Below are 25,134 nucleotides of genomic sequence, written 5' to 3'. Positions count from 1 at the left end.
ACGTATGGGCGCGGTAGAGGTAAGAGGAAGAAGGACCACAGAAGCTTCTGTGAGTATCATTGCCGATGAAGTCCTGAGAAAAATGTATCGACATTTTACGAAAAGGAAAGGCTGACATGATACCCATTAAGAACAATATTCATAGGGCTTGATGAATGATAAATGTGTGTTAACCCTGGGCATGTGTTTGAATTTTGCCACCACTGATTTCAAAAAGAGAAAGGTGGGGAATGTCTGAGAGAGTCCCTCCCAGTTTTCTTGAAATATTTTAAAGTAATTATTCTGAAGTTTAAATGTTTGCAGAATATGCAAATGAAAATACTCAATTTTTAGTAATTATAGGCTAAAGAGAGAGGTCATAATTGATTATGCTTATTTGCAAGTCTTTTAATTCAACTGCCTATTTCCCCCAGGCAATCAAAGTTCAGGAGTTTAAAGATAAAAATGCTACAGAACAGTTCATAGTGAAATTGGCACCAAAATGTAGGTCACCTCTGCTCACGTGTGCATGTCCAGGCAACATGGAACCCTGAGCAGCCAATGACATTCTTTCATACTATTAATTAGTGGCCCTACTAGCAATGTTCATAAGAATTTTAATAAGCTTACAATAACTGGTATATATGGTGTCAAAACCTGGAGAATGATGCATATAGTTGCCAATCAGAGAAAGAGCTTTATCATAAATCAGCATTTCCTTTTGGTAGTGCAGAAAATAGTGGAAACAGATATTTGTTTTGTATGTCACTCAGACTTGGAGGTCACATATTTTTCTATTTAACCTCAGTTTTACCCACTCTGAAGGACGCCTTTCTTTTGAAAATACCTTCTGAAGCTTTCCCGTGCTAGTCTGAATATAGCATTAGCAATAAGATCCTAAACTACCCTTTCAAGTTAATTTTTTTTAAATCAGCTAGCAATATGCATGTCATGCAGTAACAAATATTCCAGCAGAATCTTAATTTTACATCATCAATATATCTAAAAAATTTGGATCCTGCTGTATAACCTTCTCTCAGTAGTAATGAATGATGAACAAAAACGCAGCACTACTGGAGAAACCAGTGATCTTGTTGAAATAAACTGACTTTTTAAAAAAGAATATGCGTGAATACTATATAAAAATATATTCTGAGAATTCCAACTGGTGTTGTTCTCTCAGAAATAAAAGTTGAACTGTGAGAGAAGTAGATATTTCCAAAGAAAAAGCACAGAAAACAGTGCATACCTAGGGTCAGATAGGAGAAGTAGCACGGGAAAAGATAGATTGATGTTTAAAAAACAGAATATGTTTCCAAAGATATAGTAGGCAGCTCTAGAATTACTCATATATTATAAATTTTAAGACAGAGAGGCTCATATTATTAAAGGTTTCTATGTTCACAATTCATATGCATTAGAACTTTAAAGAATATACACACATGCATCTATATCTATCTATATCTATGCATATATACATGCATCTATCTATCTACATATTTGTGTGTGCATGCATATATGTATATATATATATATACACACACATATATACATATATATATATATACACACACATAAATATTATAATAAAATAAAGCCATATTAGATATGCATATAATAGTGGTATTCTTAGAGGACTTCTGTTTTTAACGGCAAAGCCCAAAAAACACTGAATTAAATCAGAAGTTGAATAAATAGCACATGTGTGTTTGCTATACATAATGGATGCTTTGTTTTTAACATTTAATGTATAAAGATCAGTTTAAAAATGCTCCAGAATATTTTCAACCCATGTGATTTGTTATCACTAGTGCTGAATTCTTTATCATGATTCACACACACTGCGTGCTCTCAAAGAAAGACATTTCATAGCAAGTCATTTATCCTGTACTTTTTTGTATATACTGATTTCTATGGAATGCTGAATTTATGGTTAATAAGCTGTGCATAAAGATTTTTAATTGTAACCATTACTACTCTGAATAAAGAGGAAATAAAAACTAAACTGTAGAAGTCAAAACAACTATAGATTTTAGTTTAAATCAGATATAGTCATATAGTACCCTAAATAACGTGAAAAATATTCTGATGAGTATTCATGAACATGCTTTTAAAACAACTGATTTTTCTCTAGAATTTATGAGAGCTTATGGAAATATAATCAAATGTTTTATCTCTGTTGAAAACGCATATGATCCTTAAGAGTTTCTTTCACTGGCTTATAAAAACAAGAGTTGGAATGGGACCCCTTTGTGGAGAAAAGCTGGACAAGGGTTGGGCCAAAAGGATATGAAAAAAAAAGGATGTTGATCAAGTCAACTTTGTTATTTTTGGTAACAAAGATCTCATTTTAGGTATCACATTCTATTTCTGACAAGTTTATTTGTAATTAAGGAAGCAGAGATTATATCTGAGTGGTTAAAATACAACAGAGGTTGTGGGTGCTACGTTTTTATTGATATGAAGTAAAGAAAATGATGATACTCATATCTGGAAAGGATACTTCTGCCGGTCCACAAGTTTAAATGCCTAAATGATACATGGAAGTAATCTGTGTCCACAGCAAGGTTTGAAGAAAAAACAGCTTAATTTCATTTGAGTCAATCCACTGATTATCAACCAGTTTTTCTTTTAAATGAGTTTAATATGTTTCAAAAAAATTTTTACAAATAAAGATGCAGATCAAGACAACAAAAACTTGTGGTTTAATACTCATGTTATTTTTACATTATTGTTTTGTATCAACATCTTATTGCCAAAGTCATGCAGAGCACTGAGTTCATTAAGCTTGCCATTTACAATATTAAAAAAAAAAATCTGGAAAAAAGCTTCATTTTCCATGTAGCTCTGGCAAAAGAAACGTGGGTAATTTGTGGTATATTGTGCCAGTAACATTTTAGAGCTGGATTCACATCAAGACCATTAAACATCTTTCATAAAAATGAAGAAATACTGATCCTCTAGCCTTTCTTTCTGTAGTGTAGCTTTCAGAGCTTGACTTTCAGAGATGCCAACTTGGATGTCAAAACATACAGCTGAATGTTCCTCTTTACAAGAATCTCCAACATGTGTTGAAATTTGGATGGATTTGAAAACTAAATATGCCTACAGTTAAACATCTTGAGCCCTTTTTGTACTGAGCTCCTGGCATTTAATCTTGATGGCTCTGTCACATTCCAATTTCTAGCCATGACTACGGAAATTTTCACTTGTCAACATTTGAGATTCTATTTTCTGCACATTTTATTCATTATCTTATTGGTTATTTCATTCATTTTTCTAAGCATGTACATGCCAGACAGACATATGGGTAGTACTGTGGGAAACAATCACCTTTTCTCTTATGACTAGATATATTTGCTTTAGAAGAGAAACAAACCCTTGCTGCTGGTTTTTAACTCATGATAATTATTTGTCCTTAGGGGTAATTTGCTGTGAAAGGCTAGCATTTGCCAAGATTCAAATTTTGAAGTGAATCTTCTATTCTCCAGTTGTTATCCTTTTGCAAAAGGAAAGAATTTGAGATGATAGTAAGGGATATACTGTTGTAACATTAAGGATCACAATAAAAACCTCTAATAAAGGAATTTAATATTTCTTTTAGTAAAATCAAGATAATTTAAAACTTCATTTAGCCTCAAATAACATTATATTATGTTGTCTATTTTTTTCATATGTATTTATGCCATCAATTTTATTGTAAGTTCCTTGAGGAAAACCTTTTATTTTTTTCATGACAAATAGTATTAGACACATTATGTCCAAAATATACTTCCCAGTTAGTTGGTTAGTTGAGCTTTTAACTATCTTTTGAGGGATATAACCATTACATTTTTATATTACAAAAGAAAAAATAATTACAAACTATAAATCTGTAACTAGTTTTGTAGCTAGTCATAATATCTATGAAATATGTAAGACCCAAGTTTGATTTCATCCTGTTCTTTCATTATAGTAATTGTAAAAAGTTAACTTAGTAACTCAATAAAAGCAGATTCAAATATTTGACTTATTTGCCTACAAACGTGGATTTCAAAAGACAGTGGCAGTTGAACATGTATTATTACTGAAATAAGAAAAAGTGTCAAAATCAACCTTGGAGTCAGAAAAACTTGAGCTTAAATTATGACTTTGTCTATAAGGAACTTTATGACTTACTATAACACAATTATAAAGCTATTGTACCCTTATACTTGTAAGTACAAACCTGGAAGTACTAGGGAGTTGTTTCAACTCACTTAAAACTATCCTGGGGTAGGAGATTCATAATATGAAATAAAGACAGTTTGATCTTTTGCAAACATCCACCTAATTTTCATAGTAGGATACAAATCTTTGTGCTGTAATCTTAAACTTTAGCATGTTTTGAATACAATAATATGTTTCCCTTTTAAATATCCCTCTGCTCATTTAAAATTTTACTTTTACTTAATTAAAATAAATTCAGTTAATTAATAGGTATTGAAGGCTGTACCAGGAGGCAGACACTCTATTCGGGCCACAATCTCCTGTTTACACAAACAAGGGGGGACATTGCTCTCTCATGGGGCACAGAACAACAAGAACAGAGAACTACCATTCCAGTGCCAGGTTTATGTCACTTGCTGCCTTTGCCCCGTCCCTCTTCGGAGTCCCATCTGCCCATTGAGTTGCGCCCACTCCCACCCACACCTGCTGCTCTCTCACCTCAGGCTGTTAGTTCCTTCCTCTTTCATGACCCCCAGTTCACAAGCGTTCCTGCTGTTCCCAGACACACCGGCGTGTTCCTCCTGCAGGACTGCAGCTCTAGCTGTCTCTTCTGCCTACAGGATTCTTCCCACATAATACGCTGGAGTCTCACTCACTCACCTCTGCCAAGTCAACTAAAATACCACTTTCTCACTGAGTGCTTCTCTAACCCTTTCCCCAGCCCTGTTTGATTTTCCTCCTCAGCACATTAACTCTATGTGCTTTATAATACATCTTATTTAGTCTGTGGTCTGTTTTCCTCAACTATATTATAAGCTCTTTGGGGGCAGCAATTTCATCTTTGTTGAGTAAGGTATCCCTAGCACCTAGAGCAGTACCTGGCACTTAGTAGGTGCTCAGAGAAGGAATGAGGACAGACTGAGTGAAACAAAAATTCATTTTAGGAATCATTTTAATTCTGAATGCCTGAATTAACAACCATCCTCATAGCCTTACAGAAATGAGAAAAAAATGTAAGTTCTTCTTTTTTTTTCAATATATAATGAAATGAAGAAAAGAAAATTCTAGATCTATTTTGAAGTGAAGAAATGGTTATTTTCTGCTGTATCAGGAAATGAGCACAACCGATTTAGTAGTGGCAGCCTCAAGATTGCCAGTCATCAGAAGGGCGTTTGGGAAGCATATGGAATGAGATGCGATGAGGGAAAACTTCCCACCTTCAGGCCCATGCATCCATTTCCTGGAGCAGCTGCTTTCATGAGTGGTTTCCGTCTTGCGCACCAACCCAGGAAGTGGCGTTTATGTTCTCTGGGCAGATTTGTGTATATCAAATGGATTGTTATCTGATTTAGAAGATGATGTGCCTCAGTACATGTCAGAGGCGACCAGGAGCTATTGTCTAGAATCCGTGGAATCCCAGGGACTATCAGGACGAGTTGAGGAAGCAGAACAGAGCTGTGGCTTCCTGAGAAAGACAAGAGCAGACAAGTGTCGTGTACTGGCACTAGGTGTTTCCCTTTCAAAAAATGTTTAGTTGTAGTCATAGATATGGGTGGAATGCACACCCACCCACAAACCTCTACAGAGTATTATGCATATGTGTGTGTGATATCTATATCTCTCTTTGTTATACATAGAAAAATAAAATATGCATATTAAGTTAGATAATAAATATTACATATACTATGGGAGCATTCTCAGAGAGCATGGCTTTGCCTGCATACTTGAACCTGATTACTGAATATTAGAAGAGACAAATAACCTTTATAATTGAGTGAATTAAAAGCAGTTTGCAACTGAAAGCACCTGAACAAGGTGTCTGCATAATTCCTTAAGGCTTATTATATACAAAGTGGGCAGGAGAAATATTGGAAAGATACACTGAAAGGTAATTTAAAGTGTGCAATTATAGCATGCTATCTGGGAAGCAGCAATAGTGACAACTTGTTTGAAAAATCTGAAATGGGCACTCAGAGAGGGATGTTTGCCTCTGACGTGAGAGACTCAGGTTCTCTCCCCAGCTGTGGTGCTCAAAGCTGTGTTCCTTCTTGGGTAGAGAAATTTAGTGTTACCCTCTTTATTTAAAAGCACAGCATATAAAATAAGAATAATTAGATTCATCCTGTTTACCTATTTATCTTAAAATTAAAGCAGCTCAAAGCATGACATCTATCTATCTATATATCATATATACATATATATGCATCACTATACTGACTCTGGAATAACCCAGATTTCAATCCTCATTCTTCCATGTATCACCTTGTTTGACCTTAAACCTGATGGAACCCTTTCTTGAAAATACTACTAATAGATACTTCATAGGGTTTAGTGAGGACTAAGGAAGATAAAATCTTACTTAGACACTTAAATATTTAGAAAGTTCCTGGTACATTCTAGGTATTCAAATATGTTAAACATTTTTATTATTTTCATTGCTTAGAGGATATATAATTGCATTTTAAAGTATTTTGCCTATATTTCTTGTATATTCAATATTCTATGTGCTAATTTTATTTCATACAAATGGATATGTAGCAATATTTTGTCACTATTAACAACTAGAATTTAAAGATGCTGATGGGGGAAATAAATATGGGTGGTGTGGTATCAAGCAAGTTATCCTCCATTTGCTCACCCAGATCTATTCTCCACTTTCCTTTTCCCTTTTCCGATCTCACTTGGTTTCTGGGTAATTTGGTAAAGGGAGTCATTAACAGACAATGAGAGAGTAAGAGTTTGTATTTATGCTACATTTAGTTGAATACCTCTAAGACAAACAGCCTACATGGGGTAGAACCTCCTCAGTTTTTCTTGTCTCACTGGGTTCTCGCAATACTATTTTTCCTTTTATTTTCCTTTATTCCTGAAGTTGCCACCAGCTTCATACAATTGACAGTCTCTCAGGGCCATGCCTCAACAACTCTTGTTTGATCCAGGAATTCTTCCTGCACTTGTGTATGCAGACCCTTCATTTATTTTTATTTGAACCATGTGGAGTCAGTTCCATTTTCTGGGGTGCGCTGATGGACAGTGCTCTGTCTCAGAAGGAGCCTTCAAGATGGCATTCAGCACTGGGTTGGGAAATAGACAGGTGGGACTGATACCTTTGGCAGACATTGTTATCATAATTATTCAACTGTTTAACATAAGGAGGAAGAGAAAGCTTTTGGAGATCGAACACCTGTTGACTGTTTGCAGTTGGCATTATAAATACCGTGAGTTAAGCCACCTGCCTCTGACTGCACTGGAGAGTTTTTGAAACAACAAAATGGGCCTAGAATTCCCAACTTAAATGATAAGTGGGCCATAAAAATGTCATGGTGACCTAGAAAATAATCTTTACTGTTTCTTATATTTGCAGGACAGACATAACCGAAGATCAGGTCTACAATATAATTTATTTATTGCAAAATCACAAGGTCAGTTTGATACAATGCTTCACAATATTAAATTTTAGGCACTAATTAAGAAAAGATGAAGCCTTGAAATTTGGAATAGGAATATTTGGATAGACAGGTAAAACAAAAAATCCCAAACAACTTAATATCCTTTAACCTTCACTGTCATTCTCTCCTGTCTGAGGATTGCATAAAGATTTTAAATGACCTCACATAGGGCAGTTGTCCACACCCTTCAAAGTGTCCATGTACCAACTTTTCTGAGTATGGACTTAGCAAGAGAATTAAACCTTGCAAAAAATTATTTCATTGACTATTTTCTCAATTTTCCCAAAGACTATACCTAACTACCTCCATTCCAGATGGATAAGCAATCAGTTACTTCATTACAAAATCTTCAGAGTATGGAAGCTTAGTTTTCTCATGGAATCCCTCAGATATAGAAGACTGGTGTCTGATCCTAATGATTCTGAAATTAAAATCCAGAGAACTGCAGAGTCCTTTCTGGAGGAAACATTGCCCATGCCAATGGAGTTGCAAGACTGTGTTACTTTGTATCAGCAAGAACAGAGAGCATGTAGGAATGGATTGGGTAATTCAAAGGTAAAAAGTTGCAATTTGGGGTTGGATTGGCCAATTACTAGATAGAGTCCATTTGTTCTGGATTTTCAATGTAATTTTTCAGCACTAACAGGAAGATCTAACAATGTGTTTTGAGATTGTTTTAAAGCCTAAACTTCATAAGCTACTTGCAATAAGACCCAGATGCTAGAATATCCTTGGAATAATGTATGGTAAGGAGTAAAAAGTGTGAAGAAATTCTAATGTTGGGGTATATTTATTATGTACAACTTGCTCACCCATTCTACCAGCTGCAGCGTTCCAGAGGAGCACTAATGTGGTATTCAAGTACCAAGAGTTAAAAGTTCTGATTTCAATGGCTTAGTCATCAAAGACATGGTGGGTGAAAATATGTCCATAGAGCATAAAAACAGTGCAGTAACAAGAATGTTTTGACCTGTAGGCACCTGTGGAGGTAGCAAATTGATCATGGATTCTCTAAAAATGAATTCTATTAGCCTACCATATTATTCATCTATATAATTCTGTTGACTAGAAACCTGATTCAGTTTGGTATAGTGAGAATTTTTAGACTATATATTTTATATACTTAATCTAGTTCTTAGACTTGGGTCCTCTTAGAGATAAGGGCAAAGTTGGGTCAGTTGGAGAAGGATCCTACAACGTGAACATCAGCATATACTGTAAACCTTCTTTAATCCTTTACCTGAGGTAACTGTAGCCATTTTCCTGAGTGACCATGCACTTTGGACAGGACAATACTGAGATCTTTTAAGGAATATTAGATATGGATGCCACATTCCACTGGTAAGAATGGAGGGTTATAGAGGACAGGTGATAAGTGAAAACCCAACCTAAATTTTTCAGAGATTCCAGCATGACCTCATATCGAATTTATGGTTGTCTTCCTAGATCCTGAATGTGCATGTGTAATAGACACCTTAGCAACTTGCAGAATATGCACATTGTATTCTTAACTCAGTGAGAACTCCTCTAAATAGCAAATGCTAAGTGGAACCCCATGGAGCTGCTCCTCATCCAGTGCATGCACACACACACACACACACACACACACACACACACATCAAATAGTGAATCATAGCAATAATGCATCACTGGAAGAACTGCAAAGATTAGTGCCATTTTTCAGATCTTGAAAGATGAAGAAATGATGATTTCTGTCGCATTCTTGTTCCACTTGGTAATTTGTCCTGTATGAAATAACATGAATGGGGTGATGAAACCAAAATTTCCTGCTGTTTCAGATGCAATGGAATACAAAAGAAAGCAAAACAGCTTCTGATGCCTGGTACACATCTCTTAAGGAGGCAGATGTATCTTTCTCAATTCCAGTGTGTAAGAACAAAAAGAAACAGTTCACTTTAGCCTGGCAGGGAAATCTGGATATCTTCATTGCTTTGCCTCTGGACTATGTCAACTCTCTTTCTCGTATAATAATATGGATTTTATGGATCTGGTTCACCTTGATATCACACAGAATATCACATAGGATGACTATGTTGATATCCTCATGGTGACTGGATTTAGTGAGCAGGGCATATAAAGTACCATAAAGGGCTTATTAAGATGTATCTGTATAGAGAGTGGGAGAAAAAACTCTTTGATAGATAATTCACAAGCCACCATATTCTTTCTGGAGAGTCAGTATTCTATTTCATGATATATTATCTCCTCTAAAGTTTTAGGTTAAAGGACCACACCTCACACTGCCCACATGATGAACAAAGCCTTTTGTGTGTACTGAACTGACCCATCTACCGGGATCTTGTATGGCTGACAGTTTTGAGTAGAATCTAGGGCAAAAGGAGGTCTAGGCCCTATCACTTTTATATTTTTGACCTTACAGATCCAAAGGTGACTGAGCCTGGAGATATCCTTCCTGCTCTCTCGCTGCACCGTTGTGGGTCTGGCCATTGCTGTGGCCCTCCAGGACTATAACCCCTGAAGAGAAGTCCCTACAAGTGATGGCTAATTGTATCAGCTTGGCTGGGCCATGCTGCCCAAATATTTGGACAAATAGTATTCTGCATGTTTCTGTGAGGTGTTTTTGGATGAAATCTACATTGAAAGAGGTGGACTTCAAGTAAAGCAGATCGCTCTCCATAAAGTGGGTGGGCCTCACCCGAAGAGTGGGAGGCCTTGACAGGACAAAAAGCGAGAGGCGCTTCTGCTGGCAGACTGACTTCAGGCTCGACTTCGGCTCTCTTCTAAGTCTGCCAAACTACCCCGTTTGCTTTCAGGCCTACCAAGCTTGCACAATCACATGGACTGATTCTTTAAATCTACCACCTGCTTTCTTTTTTTTTTTGAGAGGGCATCTCCCACATTTATTGATCAAATGGTTGTTAACAACAATAAAATTCTGTATAGGGGACTCAATGCACAATCATTCATCAACCCCAAGCCTCATTCTCATCAGCCTCCAATCTTCTGAAGCATAACGAACAAGGTCTTACATAGTGAATAAGTTCTTATATGGTGAACAGTGCAAGGGCAGTCATCACAGAAACTTTTGGTTTTGATCACGCATCATGAACTATGAACAATCAGGTCAGATATGATCATCCATTTGATTTTTATACTTGATTTATATGTGAATCTCACATTTCTCCCTTATTATTATTATTTTTTTAATAAAATGCTGAAGTGGTAGGTCGATGCAAGATAAAGGTAGAAAACATAATTTAGTGCTGTAAGAGGGCAAATGTAGATGATCAGGTGTGAGCCTGTAGACTAAGTATTAATCCAAGCTAGACCAGGGCGACAAAACATCCACGTATGCAGAAGATTTCTCTCAGAACAGGGAGGGTGAGGTTCTAAGCCTCACCTCTGTTGATCCCCAATTTCTCACCTGATGACCCCCCTGCGACTGTGCCTGTCTTAGGTTGTTCCTCCCTTGAGGAATCTTACCCGTCTCTGGCTAACCAGTCATCTTCCGGGGCCATACAGGGAAATGTGAAGTTGGTAAGTGAGAGAGAAGCCTTATTGTTTGAAATGGTTAGCTTTTTATTTCTTTGCATATTTATGCCCTGTGGCTTCTATGCCCAGCATTTGTCTTGAGGTATCTTTACCACTTGGAAGAATTATGATACTCGGTAATTTTCTATATGAGGCACAAATTCTACTAAAGGGTTGTAATTAGGAAGGAAGGAGAAAAGGTATAGAAGTAGCAGACGGAAGGAAACATGGGAAGATTGATTATTTCTTTGACATATCTTCTTGTAGAGTAACATAAGCATATATAGGTTTTAACAAACTACTAATTAAATTGCGCACACACATTAACAGAATAGGAGTACAGATACATAACAAAAACAGACCTACAATTACCAGCCATATCCAGTGAAACCAAGAAAACCAGTTAGGTCCACCTATCTTTCTTTCCATTTATCTATTTATATCAATATATCGATCTATGCCTATATCTAGTTCTGCCTCCTATTTTTCTGGGGAGCCCAGATGAATACACCCCTCTATGGTTCCTGTTCTCATAGAGATATAGTAACACTCTTTCCTTACCTCATTTTTTAAGCCCAAGGAGCCATAACACATCCTGCTTTGAATAGTCTGTTAGCATCACTATTACTTGTTTTTTTTCCGCTTAACCTTGACCATAAGTAGGTAAATAATCCCTTCATTACAGTATCTTTTGAACTATCTGGGGCAAGTTCATATACACCTGGAGACCTTGACTGACTAAAACGTCATATTTTATTAACTATTTTTTTAGGTTTCAAAGTGCTATGTGTTGGGTCCCTAACATATTCATGCTTTGTATCTTTTATGAGTTTTTGATAAAAATAGTTGTATCTTTAAATGAATGCTTGTAGAGATATGAAAATTCCATTCTAGGTAACATGTGACAACCATTACAGTCACTATCATAAAATTTATTCATTAAGAGCTAAATTAAATTAGTTCATAAATTTTCCATTTGCAAACTGGACAATTGATTTGGTAATTTCAGGTAAAGGACTAATAAATTTAGCAGTTAAATTTTTTAATGATATTTTATGAATAATTAAAATATTTAATAAACTAAACATGCTTAGGAAATGAAATATGTGCACATACTATATTATCCTTATTGAATATCCTTATAATAAGAATAATATCCTTATTGAAAAATAATTTTATTTGAAAGAAAAGAAATGATTTCAAATAGTAAAGGCAACTTGAACCTGTAAGATGACAAGAATACATAAAAGTACACTGAAGAGGCATAATTTTTTTATTGCCATATGTTTTAAAATAATTACAAGAACATAAAATACATTTCAGAACTTGTCTCAATTAGAAATCTTACTCCTCAGGGAAAAATGGTAATTTAGAAAGCAGGAGTTTCTTATAAACTGAAAAGATTCACATGATTGATTAATGTCCATTATTTCACCAGTAAAGAAAACAGATCTTTAGGATCTCTAATTGAATGGGGACTGATAGATTTCCAACAGAGAAAACAATAATGTTTTCAAAGAATTATGACTATGATCAGGTTTTAGTGATAAAGTTGGATGATTAACTCACTACCTACAACACAACAAAGGGTATACTGACATCTAGAATGTCACTCCATCTCTGTTAAACGTGTGTGCCTTCCAGGTCATTACTCAACTATCAAAAGCAAGTAAGTAATTTTCCCCATCTGCTTGCTTCCTTAGTTGTTGCAAGAGGTCCTCCTGCTGCTGGAATTTGGCTGGCTTTATAATGTAAAGTAAGGATAGGCAATCTGTTGGCTTAATCTGTTAATGTAGGGCACTGATAGCTGGGTGTGAAATGGCCTTACGATTAAAAAAATTTTATTTTTATTTTTATGGGCCAGCAATATCTCTTATTGCAGCAATAAAAAAAATATAGGACTATATAGAAAGATCTCTAATGGCAACATTGAGTATGACTGGCTCAAAAGGAAAATAAATAAAGACTACCTTACAAATCCCTTTGAGGACTCATGCGCCCATCATTTTGTCCACAGAGAACCACTACACTTAAACTGTCAATATGTATGGTTCTGGGCCATTTGGCCACTAAAGATTATGAGGAGACGTCATGACTCACTTCCTCACAAACCTCAGTCCTGTCCATTCTGTCTCCATCTTCTCGTCTTTGTTCCCACCATCTCTGTATGAGCCCAGCCACCATCATTTCTGATTTGAACTATTTGAATAGTCTCATAACTGATACCTTCTGTCACATAAAGCTTCCATATATTTTCTACTGTACCAGAACATACGAGTAACTCCTACTTTAAAAACTCTTTAATTCCTCCCACTACCCCTATGACAAAGATCTCCGTTTTTCTCTTAAGTAAAGCACCTCCTTTCCATTCAGTCCATTTCACCTTCCCAGCACATCTTGGCCTCTCTCTCTCTACCCTCCAGCAAACTGCACTTATTTCTCACTTTAGAGTCTTTACACTAAGGAAGCCAAATTGCTTCCTTAGTCTGGAGAACTCTAACTTATTTTTCAGTCTTAGTTTAAATGTCATTTCCTCCAGCAAGTTTCCCTGACCTTCAGTCAAGGATAAAATTTCTTGATATAGGCTCTTGCAGCATCGTGAAATTTTTAAACTTCATTTGCTGGGTGCCTGTTTGATGTGCGTGTTCCTGCCTGAACTACCCCGTGAGAACCAGAGCCCTGTGAGATTTCCCCTTTGCTGCATCTCTTGCTCTCATATGCTCTCGTGCGGCATATGGAAGGTATTAAATTTCTTTTTTAATCAACGTGTTTTCATCAGTTCCTCTAAGAGCTGCCTCACAGGACTATGACACAATGAGTATTCGGCTTTTGGAGAAAATTTATATAACATATAGCCTTTTGGGGAATATGTTTTTATAATTTTGAGAGACCGATATTGAGTAAAATACCCAGTGAGGTTTTCCAAGTCTTGTATATAAGATCTTTAAAATATTCTAAATATTATATTACTAGTGTTTTATCTATGCTATTTTGCCGTCTTGCCAATAAGCTTAGATGCACTTATCCTTCAGAAATAATAACTCTTTTTAGGCAAGACTTTTTAGCACAACCAAGTCTCTTCTTTTTCCTTCCCTCTAACCCTTTAATTATTACTCAACTGTTTTAATGGGCCTTTGGAATCTGTGTCTTTTATTGTAGTCAGCTTCAGATGCTTTTCTGGAATTAAGTACAGTATAAGTAATAAACTAAACAGTTGAAAGCCTATTTGTGTATCAAACAATTCCTCTAACAATCATCCTTAATATTTTACAGTCTTCCTTGGAAGTGATCCCTTGATCTAACAGGCATAAGACAATTTATCACATTTTTCAATGTTATTGCAATTAATAAAAAAATGAATATGGATATTCCTGCTCATCCAATATAAGATTTCTGTGAAACTGTGCATACCATAAAGTCACATGCTAACAAATTCAAGGCATAACAAAAAAAAAATAAAGTAAGGTGTAATCAGGAAATGAACAGAAATAGGAACAATTCTAATAATGCCAGTGCTGTTCAAGAGAAGTAGAAAATTTATCATAAATAAATAACATAATGCTACAATCAAAATATGATTTAACTTTCAAAATAATATGAAAGAAATTTAATGGAAGAAGGAATAAAGAAGGGTAGAGGATTCTGTTTATGAAGAAAAAAAAATGAAATTTACAAAGATCAGAGAACTTTTCTCCGGTAAAGTTTTTCCAGGACAAATCACTAGGCTGCCCTGAGACAAAGGGACAAACTTCAGGTTGAAGTGGCGCCTTACAGCACCAGGTCCCATGCGTCCTGCTGAGTTTATTCCCATTAGGGTACATGGTGCTAATCTGCGGTCCTAGTAACCAAGTAACAACTATGTGCCACAAAATGCTAATGCCAAAGGCTGGGGAAAATTGTGTGTGACTGAATGTGATTTCCATGTTAAACAGATACAATTTCCCTATTTACCAAACCCTCATTTTCCTGAGAGTTTTAAGCCCTAATTTTCATTACCAAACCCCTTCTGAGACAGGCAGTACAGACTGCATCTGATCTTGGCTCCGGAGGAACCAATGAATATGAAAGAAGCTTGAAGTAGTGCTTCTCAAACTGTGATATTCATACAAATCACCTGGAGATCTTTTTAAACAAGCAAATTCTGATTCAAATTCAGTTTGTCTAGGAGGGAACTGAGATGACAGCATCCAGATGATGCATATGGTGTTAGTGCACAGAACACACTTTGAACAGCAGGACTCAGAAGCAGTGCTGTCCAACAGAAAGGTGAGTCATATTTGTAATTTTAAATATTTCAGCAGCAACATTAAAAATAAAAAGGAGTAAATTTAATTTTAGTAAAATATTTTATTTAACCTAATATACCCAAAATAGTATTACTTCCCATGGATTTAATATAAAATGAGATATTTTTCATTCCTTTTTAATATATCTCTATTTGAATGTTACATTTTCATCAGAAATACCTGGTGTATTTAGATTTCATAAAATTTGCACTTGCAAAAGTAGATTCACATCTCCAGTTGTTCCCAACATGGTTAAACGTTTTCCAAAAACTGACCCAAGTATCAGTTTTTAAATTTAAATTTAATTAAAATAAAAATAAAAGTTTTAAATTGTCACCTAATTGCCACATCTCAAATACTTAGATGCCATATGTAGCTAGGGCCTGCCATCTGGGACAGCACAGATATATAGAATATGGTAACAAAACAGTTTTTGGCAACTTTCAGAAAATAATGTCCAATTTATTTTTCAGTAAATATTGTTTGGACTTCTAATATGTGCCATATATTTTGCTGAGTGCTGGGCTTGATAAATTAAAGGGGGAGAAACTTAATTTGGGATATAAAAAATGCCTTATAAGGTCTAAGAGCAGGAATCCATCTGGGTTACAGTGGCTGGAAGTTGGAAATATAACACCAATAGGAAATAACGTTTTCATCTGCTCCATAAACCCTTGGAAAGAGCACTCTGCTCCTCAGTCCCCAAGGGACAGCACCAGTCTCCTCTCTTCGTCTGCATCGTGTACGAAGAATTTAGCCCTAGGCTCCTCAGGGTGCGTGCCGTACTCGTGACTTACCTGTGGCCCTTCAGTGACAATAAGGCCAACCGTCTTTTTCTTTTGTATGATGCCAGAGTTTGGGGCCTGCAAACTACAATTCATCGAACTAATTTGGTAAGTGGCGCTAGGTTTTTGTCCAGAATCTGGAGAGAGATGAAAGGCAGGAGGATGGGAGAGGGGAGTTTTATTTCCATATCCTGTCACTTCCACTTTAATAACAGAGGGCAACTATGGCTCTGGAATATTCTAGCATCCTTACTGCCGTGTATACTCTGAATAGGTGCCAGTATCAGTAGATGCTCCTTTCCTCTTTCCAGAAGCGGACACGTTCCCTCCCTCAGAGGTGCTCGGGTCTTTGAGTTCCTAGGTTCTTGTAGGGCCATCTCGTCACTTTGGTGAACCGTGGTAGTATCAGCATTAATTCCGTCTTGCCGGGGGTGGTCTCTTCCTGGTCACCGACACGAGAGCTATCTCAGCTCTGCAGGCAGTCCCTGTTTTGCGCAGCTAATAACATTGGTGTCATTACCTCAGGGCCTTAACTTTTTGCTCTTTCAGTCTTCTGATATCTCAATAATCAATTGTATTAAATCTCACCTTCACAAAAAATGTTGCATGATTTCTATTTTCCTGATTCATTTTGACTGACACATTTGGTACAGAGAAAAATTCACTGCCATCTCTCAGTTACAATGACAGATAATGGAGAGAGAATCCTTCTAGTCTTTATTGTGCCAGTTTCCATTTTTGATGTGATCAACTACAGCAAAGGGACTGCTTGAATGTATTTCTCCTGAAGTCCGCCTGCATGATGTTGTGGTTGGAATGAAGTGGTTCCCAAAGAACAGAAATAATCACCTATTCAGATACTTCAAAATATTTCTGCCTGAAGGATAATCATAAATTCAAAACTCTGTATATGGCTATATTAATTTGATAACCTTGATTCGCCTGAACATGCTCCCAGTTAACACATTTAGCAATTCTTACCTACTGAAATACTTAGCTTCAGAAATTATTCCGTTTTTTTCCTTCATCATCATCAATTAAAAAATAATCTCCATAGGACGTTTTCTGAATAGCATAAAGCCATGGTACTATTTTTTTGTGATAAAATTTTGAGCCCACTTCTACCTTCAGGCAATATTCCTTTTCTTTATGCCTTTTCACATGCATTGCTCAAGAATTTCCTGTTATTTACAATTCATTTATTTATATTTGCCATTGAACTCACTGCTTTTAAGAATTCATCCCTGTGTCTCTACAGAAATTGCTCCTGTCAAAGTCAACAATGATTTCTCTATTGTTAATTCCATGGCCCAGTCTCATTTGGTCTATTAGCAACAAGTTTAGACTTTACCACATCTTCCTACTGAATTACTCTCTTCACTTGGCATATAGGCCACCACATTCTCCTGCTTTTCCTTGTCCTTTATGTATCCTCTTTTCTCCCTGACATCTGAATGCTGGAGTGTCCCAGAATTTAGTCCTTGGGCTGTTTCTCTCCCTATACTTAACTCTGTAGCCTCATCAATCATCTTACTTTAAATAGGCTGACAAGTCCCAAATCTATACCTTTGGATCCCAGCTCTTCCCTGAATTCCAGACTCATATATCTAACCAATCTTTGACATCTCTACTTGAATGTCTAACAAGAATCTCAAACTTAAAAAGTTACCAAAAAAACCTTGCCAAAAAATTCAAAGTTTAAAAAAATGTTGTCTAACTCCATACTAAATCTATCCCTTCTCCTCACTGTCTTCCCCATTTTAATGTGGGCCAGCTAATATTTACAATGCCTTAGACTTAAACTTTCTATTCAAATTTCACTCTTTATCTTTATACTTTGCATGTAAGCTAAATCAATTATACTGTCTCTACCATCAAAATATATGCAGAAATTTGCCACTTTTTCCACTACTCAGAGTTCTACTGCCCTAAATCAAGCCAAGGTGATTTCTCTCATATTATTTTAATAACTTCCTAACAGGTGTCTTGCTATGTCCCTTAACCCTCACATTCCATTTTTAACACAGCAGATGTACTTACTCTATTTTGTTAACACACACTTAATACTCCTTATCGTGTGCCTTATAAATATTAAATTGTCTAATACTTATCATGATCTGTAAAGTAGATACAACTGTCATCTCCAATTTACCCCTGAGAAAGATAAGCAATGGGAAGGCTAAGCAAATTGGCCAGGACCTCATGATTAATGTCAAAGATGGGTGCTTAGACTTTCTGGTACTAGAATCCATTCTCTTAACTGCATAGAATTTGTTGGAATAAGAATTCTTATTCCAACAAAATCACATCATGTTGCTCATCTGCTCAAAACGTTCAAATGAATTTCCGTCTTTCCATGTTTAAAAGGCCTTGTATAGGCTGGCCTCTGGGCACCTCTGACCTCACATCCTACTGCCATTTTCCTCTCTTTCCACTCAACCCTGACGTCCCTGAAACACATACAACACACCCATGTTTCAGGGTCTTTGGACATGCTACTCCCTCTGCCTGGAAATTTCTTATCCAAATGTTCACATAGCCTGTCTACCCACTTCTACTCGACCTATATTTGAGTCTTACCTCTTCACTAAGGCCTTATTTACCAGATTATCTAAAATCTCCCATCTCAAGTCCCTGTCCTTTCATTTGTTTACTTTTCTTTTGGGCACTTTGCTAATACATGTTTTACTTATCTTATGTTGTGTCTTCCTCTACTCCCACTCATCAGAATGCAAATTTCGTGAAAGAGGGGATTTTGCTTGATTTTGTTAATTGCTATATCCCCAGTTGCATGGCAAATAATTGTTCAATTTGTTGAATTAATAAAGTTCTAAAAAATAAATTGGGATGTATTTAACTAACAACAGTGATTTGAAAACAGCAAATCCAGTTTTGCACATAGGTATGACTTATTATATTTTATATACTGACTTCTGATTAATTTATTGAAGAAAGGCTTTGTGCACATAAAAAAGTTGTGATAGACACAAAATACTATTAAAATCAGTGGGGATGTACGAAGGAAATGTGCGGAGGAGAGAAGGTTGTATAGGAAGGTGCTGCTAAACACATGGATGAGTCTGGATTTCATGTGAAATTGACTCAAGTTATCACATCAGTACCTGGTACATGGATAGAACAATTTTTTTTCTTATTATTTTAATATTTACCTTAAATAATGAGATTCTGATAGGGTCACTGTGTGTCCCCAGGAAATACTTTAAAGCAAAAGTATCAGGCTTTGATGACTCACATCTGATCATGTAACTCTATCATGTAAATCAATTATTTTAAACATTCAAGAACTAACAAATGAAGGTAAGAAAACAGAGACAGAGAGAGAGAGAAAAAAGGAGGATCCTATTTTTTTATAGTCATGGTATCTTGGAAAGAGACATTTTGGGGACTCAAAGTAGTTTATATAAGAGCAAGTAAACACATATCCATTCATTTCAATGATTAACTCAGGGGTTTTAGAGGTGAAAAACTGCATGGAAATTGACCATATTAAAAATCCCTTATTTTTTTCTACCCTGTTCTAGAAAGCAATTATGCATAATCCTTTACATAGGGAGCAAGGGGGGATAAAGAAGAACCTGAGTCATTCATCTAGAAGAGGGCTCGTGAGATGAGCTCCCCGCTTGTCCTGGCTTCCCTGGACCAAGTTCTTTCATGGTCTGCATGTTCCCTCCCATGCAGGAAAAGGAATTGAAACTCATTTAGTTTTTACCACAATCCCAGAATATATATTTTTATTTTATTTGAGCTAAAAAATTAAAAATAAACATTCAGAAAAACAAAATTAAACCCATCATACACAGAGGTAATTATGATTTTAAAAATACGATTATGTTCCATTAACATATGGTAGAAGGTAATTAGTTAACAAGCACATTTTCTAAATTTTGGCCAGTGTCCACATACGGATGAAAATAAATCAAACATCATAATATTTCTTTTTAAAAAGTCACTTTGCTCCTCCTTCATTTCCTATTTAATAAGCCAATATAATTAAACTAGCTGGGATAAGTAAACTTGCTCATGTTGTTTTTTTTAAAGTTTACAGCAACAGTTTAAGGGCCGGAATAACAGCACATTTATAGTTTCCCTTACAGCTAACAGATGTGCAATCACGCCAGGGTTGTATATTTTTACTTTAAATAGTAGTAAATTTAATTCTTCTCTCCCTTAAAGTACAAAACAAAATAAAGTCCCTTACCAAATTTTCTTGCAGCTTTCAGACTAATGTGCTATAGCTCCCATAATGTGTGTTTGCTGTCACTATTGAGGAACTTGGAATAAAACAAAGGTGTGTAAATAGCTAGACAGATGTATATTTGACACTTCTGAAAACAAACAAGATTTGCTTGGCACACAGTCTCTATTTTCTCTAGGGATTTGAGAACAGTAGGGGAATTTAATTTTGTAGGCCAGTAAAAAAAGTTTCTAAAATATGTTTTATACAGTATATATAAGACAGTCATTGATTCACTGAAAAAGAAACAGGGATTCACAAGCAAATTATCCTTGATGCTGTTGTCCACTTTCAGGTAGACTCTCTGGTATCAACAAATGTAAAAATACAGCAATCTTCTATAAACTAACCAAGGACATACTTCATTCTGTTGGATGACATGTTTGACAGTTGTTGGTACTACAAGATCTATGAAAGTATTGTCCCCAAGTTCAAGAACATAAAAAATTGTACAACAAAGAAGCTGCAAAAGCAAAATGCAATTCTTCACATTGTGTAAAATAAAAACGCCATTTTTTTCTGAACTGTGCATTTTTAACTACATTTTTAGTGAAAAATATCTGAATCTAAATGTAGTAAAAATGTATGGCATATCAGATTTATCAGTTGAAAGTGACACTTGAATGTTTGGTTTTTAAAGTAAACAACACATAGGTGGAAATCTTTGTGATATTCTCTGTTACTTACACAGTGTCATTACCTAATATTGCCAGTTAATTCTATTTTCCCAGACACAGCTATTTATCTAGGAACCTTAACGAAGCAAATACTCTAGGATTTTAAGAGTTGACAGATACAGCACAATGATCAGATGAGGCCATTTTTAAACTTTAAAATTCAGCTTTTAAAACAGTACAATAAATAAGACTTAAAGAAGAGTCTCACATCTATCATATAGAGTTGAAAGACAGTTGAAATCAGGTTCAATAATTGTGAAGATGGTTTATTATAACATAGGTTTTGCTTTCATAGTTGGTAGTACTTGTGTTGTTATTTGGGGTTTTCTTCCCACTCCCTCTCTGCACGGATGAGAAAAGGAAAGGGGCTGGGGACAGGAATAGAGAGAGAGAGATTTATAATGCACATAACATGTAGACTTGTTCTGAATGGTCATCACAAATAAAAATATTATTTTTATATACATGAAGAGTCTGTAAAACTTTAATTTATATAATGCACAGCAAGTACCTGCATCATTCTACAAGATGATTTTATTTTTGGTAGCTGATTGGGGGCATAATGAGCATTTCATTATACTTCAACAGAGTAATTTCCCTAACATATGTAATGTTGAGAAGCAATACTAACTCTCAAATGCTTGCAGTTGCCAATTAAATACCTTTGGGTGGGGGTATAGTTTGTGATAAGGACTGAGTGCCTCAACCACAAAAACCTATGGAAAAACAAACTAAATAAGATGTTGTGGTAAGATGTATATTTTAAAGAACAGTTTAAATCTGTAAGCAGCAAAATGAACTCAAAAAATAATAATAGTAATTTTAAAAAGGCAAACTGAAACTTTAGGAAAAGACAATGATATCGCCCTAATTTTATTTACCCAGTCTACTTCATAAATCATTTCTGTAAGTAAAAGAAGGAAGACTTCTTAAGAATCAAATATATTGTTGAATGCTTTATATAATGCATATATACAATATCTGTATGCTCTAAGAACAAACAAAAAAAATGTATAATATTTCTTTGTTCTGTATCTCTCATATAAAAATTGAGGTATGGCTGATACACAATATTTTATTGGTTTAAAATATACAAGATAGTGATTGATCAGTTATCTACATAATTAGATGCTCACTCTCCACTAATGTAGTTGCTATCTGTCAACATAGAAAGATGTCACAGAATTACTGACTATATTCTCTAGCTGTACTTTCATCTTTGTGACTAATTTATATTATGATTGAGATTTTGTGCTTCTTCATCCCTTTCACCTATTTCACCCACTCACCTTAACTCCACCATATGGAAACTACCAGTCACTTCTCTGTGTCTGAATCTACTGCTGTTTTGTTCATATTTTTGTTGTTGTTCTGTTTTGTTTTTAGATTCCACATATAAGTTAAATCATATGATATTTGTTTTTTTCTGCCTGGCTTGTTTCACTTAGCATAATGCCCTCTAGATCCAACCATGCTGTTGCAAATGGCAGGATTTATTTCTTTTTCATGGCCGACTAATATTCTATTGTGTATATGTGCCACATCTTAATCCATTCATCTTTTTTTTTTTCTTTTTTTTTTTTTAAATAATTATTTTTTATTGAAGGGTAGTTGACACACAGTATTACATTACATGAGTTTCAAGTGTACAACACAGTGGTAGAACATTTATATACATAATTCTAGGTTCCAGCTATCACCCTACCAGGCTGTTACAATATCTTGACTATATTCCTTATGCTATACATTATATCCCAGTTACTAATTTATTTTACCATTGGAAGTCTGTCCTTTTTTTTTTTTTTTTTTTGTGAGGGCATCTCTCATATTTATTGATCAAATGGTTGTTAACGACAATAAAATTCTGTATAGGGGAGTCAATGCTCAATGCACAATCATTAATCCACCCCAAGCCTAATTTTTGTCAGTCTCCAATCTTTCCATTCATCTTTTGATGGACACTTTGGTCACTTCCATTTCTAGGGTATTATAAATAGTGTGGCAATAAACATAAGAGTGAATATATTTTTTCCAATCAGAAAATTTGTTTACCTATAATAAATTTCTAGAAGTGAAATGATTGGTTTATATGGTATTTTTATTTTTAGTTTTTTGAGGAATCTTTATTGCTTTCTAAAGTGGCTGTACCAATTTACATTTCCATCGACAGTTTAGGAGGGTTCCTTTCTCTCTACATTCTTGTGTTCTGTATCTCTATCACGAATGATTCCAAAATAAATATATCATTTGGTTGAAAGAATTGTGTATTATTTTTGTGTGTATGTTCTATCAAACAAATACATCTCTAACCATGACAAGTGGCCAAGAGAATTTTACTTTCCTATTATAAAAGTAAAACCATGGGCTTCACACACACAGACAAATGCACACACACTCACACACAAAAGTTCAAATATCCATATTCCTGTCAGTCTTTAGTGTCTATGTCTTTTCAGGAAGGATAGGAATCTCTATAGAGAATCCATTTTGACACACCAAAAGAGTTAAAATATATTCAGGTTCAAAGTTGAAAATAGTATGGCTTCAGTAAGGAGAGGTACTCAATTTATAAAATTGTTAGATTTACCATATTAATTACAAAGGATTATATTTGTAATTTTGTTTATGGACTGGAAAAGAGTATCTGATCATTAATAAACAGGTTATAACATTAAATATATAATTTTGAAAATATCCCAGAACTAAAATGTTCTTTAAAAAATACACTGTTATAGTATGATTATATTTAGACAGTGATTGTTTTTCCTTTTAAATAGTTTTGACCCCACAACAGAGTCTCCCAATAATATAGACTCAAAGTTTATATTATTAAAATAAGATTTACTATAACCATTACAGATTTCATTTCAAGGTTAGTATATCAAGGTTAGTTTTTCAAAATTGAGAGTCCAAAAATTTGCTGGTGGAAGCATATCTTTTATTGAAACCTTTTGGTCATCAAGGAAAATTATAAATCTAGAAATTAATAAGAAGAAGAAAACTGGACAGTCCACAAATATGTGGACATTAAACAATAGGCCCATCAACAGCCAATGGATCAGAAAAGAAATCAAAAGAGACATCAAAGAAATACCTTGACACATGTAAATGTAAATACAGCATACCAAAATTTATGAGATGAAGCAAACATAGATCTAAGAAATTTATAGCAATATATGCCTACATTAAGAAAAAATACAGATATTAAATAAAAAACCTAACTTTACATGTCAGAGCACTAGAAGAGGGACAAATTAAGCCTAAAGTGAGTAGAAGGGAGGGGATAATAAAGAGCAGAGCAGAAATAAATGAAATAGAGACTAAAAAGTTCAATGAAACTTAGATCTGGCTTTTTGAAGAGATAAACAAAAGTGACACCTTTAGCAAGACTCACCAAGAAAAAAAGAGAGATGACTCAAATAAATGAGATTATAAATGAAGGAGGAGTCACTAAACCTGATACTATGAAAATGCAAAGAACCATAAAAGATTACTAAGAATAATTACAAGCCAACAAATCAGACAACCTAGAATAAATGGGTAATTTCCTATACAAATACAACTTGCCAAAACAGAATCATAAAGAAATAGAAAATCTGAGCAGACCAATTACTAGTGCAGAGATGAAATCAGTATTCAAAAATCTCTCAACAAACAAAAGTTCAGAACAAAATGGCTTTACTGGTTAATTTTATGAAACATTCCAAGAAAAATTAATACCAGTCATTCTCAAACTTATCTAAAAAGTACAAGAGGAGAGAATGTGTTTAAACTTATTTTACAAAGGCCAACATTACACCAGGATAGCAATGCTAAACAAGAAAGCTACAAGAAAAAGATTATAGGCCAAAATCCTAGATGAACATAGATGCAAATATCTTCAACAAAATATTAGCAGACCAAATTCAACAAAACAATAAAAGGATCAGACACCATCAAATAAAGTGGAATTTATTCCAGGGATGCAAGGATCGTTCAAAATCCACAGATCAATGTGATATA

Source organism: Manis pentadactyla, chromosome 7 (assembly GCF_030020395.1).
Source record: "Manis pentadactyla isolate mManPen7 chromosome 7, mManPen7.hap1, whole genome shotgun sequence".
Lineage (NCBI taxonomy): Eukaryota > Metazoa > Chordata > Mammalia > Pholidota > Manidae > Manis > Manis pentadactyla.
This window is presented reverse-complemented; position numbering follows the sequence as displayed.